This window comes from Furipterus horrens, unplaced genomic scaffold (genome assembly GCF_987537825.1).
Source record: "Furipterus horrens unplaced genomic scaffold, mFurHor1.1.pri manual_scaffold_6, whole genome shotgun sequence".
Taxonomy (NCBI): Eukaryota; Metazoa; Chordata; class Mammalia; order Chiroptera; family Furipteridae; genus Furipterus; species Furipterus horrens.
The window spans coordinates 126,290,037-126,294,808 of NW_028327176.1; the positions used below are offsets into that span (position 1 = coordinate 126,290,037).

The 4,772-nt window shown below is 36.0% G+C and overlaps 1 pseudogene; it reads right to left on the reverse strand.

The window, feature by feature from the left end:
* Nucleotides 1–463: 463 nt before the first annotated feature.
* LOC150007384 (tudor domain-containing protein 3 pseudogene) lies at nt 464–4,484 on the reverse strand (annotated as a pseudogene).
* Nucleotides 4,485–4,772: the final 288 nt, after the last annotated feature.

Genomic DNA, 4,772 nt, shown 5'->3' on the forward strand with positions numbered 1-4,772 from the left:
AATATTAGTTTAGATAGTTTATTTTTTTATTAAATAGATATTTATAGTTAATATGTACAAATACATATATAAATATATGTGCAATACATGCAGTGTGAATTCTTATATATTTTAAAGTTTTTTCTTAATTTTACATGTAACTAAAATAATAAAGAATATACATGTAACCAATGGAGATTTAAATTTGACAACAGCTGGACATAATTTAGCCAAATTTAAAGTAACAAAATATGCATAAAAACTAATTTTACACATACAAATTTTTGGCAGAAATATAAATAAGTGCACCTATTTTCAAAGCATAGTATAACAAAGCATTATGCTTTCATTTTAATTGTAGTTCAATGTAATTATTAAATTAAAATCTTACTTTATGGGTGGTGAGTTTTAAGCAGATTTAAAATATTTTCCACTGGGGAATTTTGTGTTACTATGACTAATCTTTTGAAGCTATGCATTTTCTTCAAAATAGCTTATGCCAGTGTGCAGAATTTGGACCACATACCCAAGCCTCTATTTGAATGGGTTTGATGTTGCTTAGTAGCACCTCTTCATAGTTTCCATACTCAATGAATGTAACAACAGCTGTCAAACCTGAAGAATGGAGAGTGTCAACTTCTGCTTGGTAAAACTTAATGTCTTCCCAATAAAGTTCAAAACATTCCTCTCCAGGTTTCCACAGTTTTGCATACTTCATAGGAATAGATGATTCTAGTACTTTTTCCGGTTTAATTGTCCCAGATCTTCTTTTGGGCCCACTTTGGTAAAGTATTTTATCTTTATAGGGTATAGCTGTGATGGGTCCTGCCAGCTTGATAGTTCCTACTGGCCTTCCCTTCAGTGGCACTTCTGTCTCTCCATTTGCAACACCAGTGAAACTACTGGTTTGAACAGGATTCTGGTAACCAGTATTTGCATTAAGATGCTTTTTAATTTTCATACCACTGAAAGCTTCATTATTTATTGTTCATGGTTTTCTCTCATAAAAAATGATTAGGGTTTGCTGTTTGGTTTTCTCTTTTCCCACATTTTTGATTATTATAATCTATGGGTTCTTGAGGAAGTGGACTTTCTTTTGCCTCTGTGTATCATGGACCTCTTCCTTATCTGCTTTGCATAGAGCTACCCCGCCCCCCCTTTTTAAAGCACCATCATTGTGCTAAGAACTTAAAGGGTGTGAATTGTCTTTAGTTCTGTCATATCTAGAATATGATCTATCACATCTGATTCTCTCTTCAGCCCCTGAAAAAGTACTTGGTTTTTCAGTACCTCTACTTCTAGGTAATCCATTGCCTTCTAAAACTGAATTTGAGTTTTGGGTGTCTTTTTGAAAATGAAGAGGATTTTCATTTCTTGGCTGTCTGGTATCACTTTGAGGAAGAGATCTTGGATCATTATTATCTTTTATTCCATTTTTCTCAGTATTCAACAACCGGTGGTGTCCCTGATGAAGCTGTTGGGGTTGTGATTTAGGTTCTTCCCTATCTAAAGTCCCCATTTTAGACTCCTAGGTATCAAATACAAGTAATGTGCTTGGTGCTGATAGCCTTACATTTCCAGGTTCTTCCTCTTTTTCAGGTTTTATTCACCCCTGCCTTTTCCTTTACCTCTCAGAAGTGGACCTGTAACACGTTTCTGTTTATTGCTGTTAAGAAGTATATTCAGTGCTACTTCTAAGCTGTTGCCATTATCCATAAGAGCTTGTCCTGATGCTTCCTTACTAAAGCCCATTTCTGTTATGTGCTTCAGAGCCTTCTCATCAACCAAGTCTCCATAAACACCCTCATGCTTCCCCTCTGATTTGGTGGACTTTTCTTTCTGTAAAATTTCCCTGTTTCAGCTAACATATTAATATTTATATGTTAGTATATAAATGTACATGTAATTGTATTACATGTAAAAAGCAAATCATCAGATTGACGGGAAAGCAAGACCCAACTATATATCCTGTTTGCAAGAGTTCCACTTTAAATAGAAAGTCACAGATGAGTTAATGTAATCACATGAGAAAAAAAATATAGTCCAAAATGAATCAAAAGAAACTAGGAGACTTTATTTTAGTTTTAGACAAAGGGGAGTTTAGAACAAGAAATATTGCCAGGAATAAAAAAAACATTATATATTAATAATGGAATTAATTTACCAGGAGACCTAATAAGCCTAAATACTTATGCACCTAACAACTTAGCTTCAAAATATAGCAAAAGCAGAGAGAATCGAATATTTTTTGTTGTTGTAAGCTTTTGAAATCATCAATAACAATTCTCTTACTATTGTAATTTTCAAGAACTAAATCCCATAAATGAGAAGGATATACTGTATAATATTTAAACCATTAACTTATGCAACTTTTTTGTGAAGACAAAACTTTAATTTCCAACATGAATACATTAAAACATTAATTAAAATGTTTCCTCAGAAAATATCAGTTGCACATGAAGAACTTAATATAGTCAAATCTCAGTTCTCAAATGTCTTGATTTTCAAACAGTTTGGTTCTTGACCAAGTTGTTCATGGAAAAATGTCTCAGCTGTCTAACAAAACATTGGATCTCAGTTCTCTACCTGACAATCCTTTCATTCTGATTCCTGTGTGATCAGTCACATGTCTCTCAAGTGGCAAACACTTAAGGAAACCAGGAGTCACTGAGATTACATACTTTCCCAAGGTCCCACACTAAGGAGCAGAGTCAAGATTTGAACTCAAGTGTTTTTACCACTAAGCATATGAAAGCTTGAAATAACTTTTCAAAAACTAACTGTAGTTTTGATCTCATTGTAAGTAATAGTAACCCTCTGAATCAGCCAAGAGGCTGTAAAGGAAGAAAATGCCATCTGTTGATTAACTGTTTTTGCTTAGAGAACTGCTAAATGTGACCCCATTTATTTTCTGTGGGGACCCCATTCTATAGAAGCCACAAAAACTATCAAAGTCTAAAGACCTAAAAGAAACCATGAAAAAATTTTTAGTAATAGCATAATCTGTAATTTCAAAAATCTATACATAACACTTATGTGAATATTTGCTGAATGAAAAAAATGAATTATGAGATCCAAGATGGCAGAAGAGTAAGTAGAAGCTACACTAACCTCCTCCCAGGACCAATCTGGAATTACAACTACATTGTAGAGAAAGCATCCTGAATAACCAACTGAACACTAGCTGGACAGAAGCCTTATAACCACACAGTCAGAAGAAACAACTTTACCACAACATGATTGGTACAGAGAGTGGAGGAGGCATGGCTGGGCTCCCATGGGCACTGAAGATCTGGAGGGATATTTCAGCAGCTGGGGTGTTCCTTTGAGAAGTGTGGGCTCTAAATCCCAAGCTAGACATACAGCACCAGAGCTGGAAAGGACCCCAGATAACATCCAGCTTTGAAAAGCAGCAGGGTTTCTGTCTGCCAGAGAGAGATGGCTGGACACTCAGGCTCCTCAAGGGCCAACACACAAAATTTTGGTTGCAGCCACTTACCCTGGGCTCCGGCAGAGGGAGAGCAGGGTGGAGTGGAGACACTTGAGGAGAACCTGGGGTTGGTGGCTCTAGGGAGAGAACTGAAGGAACAGCCACCAGGATCCCTGTGCTGAGTCATCCCCCTTACTGTCGAAACCATCTTTCTCTCAGGCAGAGCACTCCCCTGCAAGTGGCATCAGCCTGAGGGGAAGTTTAGAGTTTAAACACCTCTTATAATTAGGTTTTTCTGTTAAGCGAATGAAATAGAAACATCATGATCCAGTTTACTGACAGTAAGTATTTTCAGTTTTAACAAAGGCATGTAGCTGCCCCTGAATTTCTCTCAGAGAAATCATGTTTACTGCACTGGAGGGGATTTTCTTTTTTTCCAATTTTATAATCTAGGAATGAAAACTTTATGGATTGAATGTGTGTTTCTCTTCAAAAGGATTTTTGAAAAATTCTAATTCCCAATGTGGTGGTATTAGGAAAATGGGGTCTTTGGGAGGTGATTAGGTCATGAGGGTCGAACCTTCATGAAGGTAATTAGTGCCTCTGTAGGAACAGACAGAATAGAACTTTATCTCTCTCTGAGAAGCTAGTCATCTGCAAACCAGGAAGAATACTCTCACCAGCACCTTGATCTGGACTTTCCAGCTGCGTGAACTGTTACGGAAGCCTGAACTGACTAGGACAACAACTTAACAAAGTTATCCCATAATTATAGAACTTACTGATAGCACCTCCTTGTGCCAAGATCTATTTTCTTTGCTTAGTTACTAAGTTTTAAAAATGTAGCCATTTACTGGATCCTGCAACTACTTAAACTCTGAAGTAGCCCTAAAGTAACTTGCTTCTCTTGATCTTTGGCCATGTATTCATTTTGCCATTATCCAGAGTTTTTCCCAACTGCTATATCTAATCTGTTCCTCCTAACCACTTAATGGACCATTATCTTGCCTAACCTATGAATAATGCTTTTCATCACCTCACAATAAGTGAATTTGCTCACCTTCCATGTTGTCATGGTTGGGTCAGGTAGACCATGGTGCAGTGGAGATCCCAGACCAACAGAAGGATCTGAATAATGGTAACCACAAAAGAGTAAAAAAATGATTATTTTACAGAAGTAGTCTAGTTAAATTGTTTGTTTTGACTGTATTGTAATAGAATCATTTGAAGTATAATTGTGGCTTCAAGTTCTCCCTTTGAAATAGTTTATGAATTCAGCCATTTTGAATTTTTTTGTTGTAAAATTCTACAGTCTTTTTCAAATTATGTTATGTAACTTTTTAAATTTACTTTCAGATTGAAT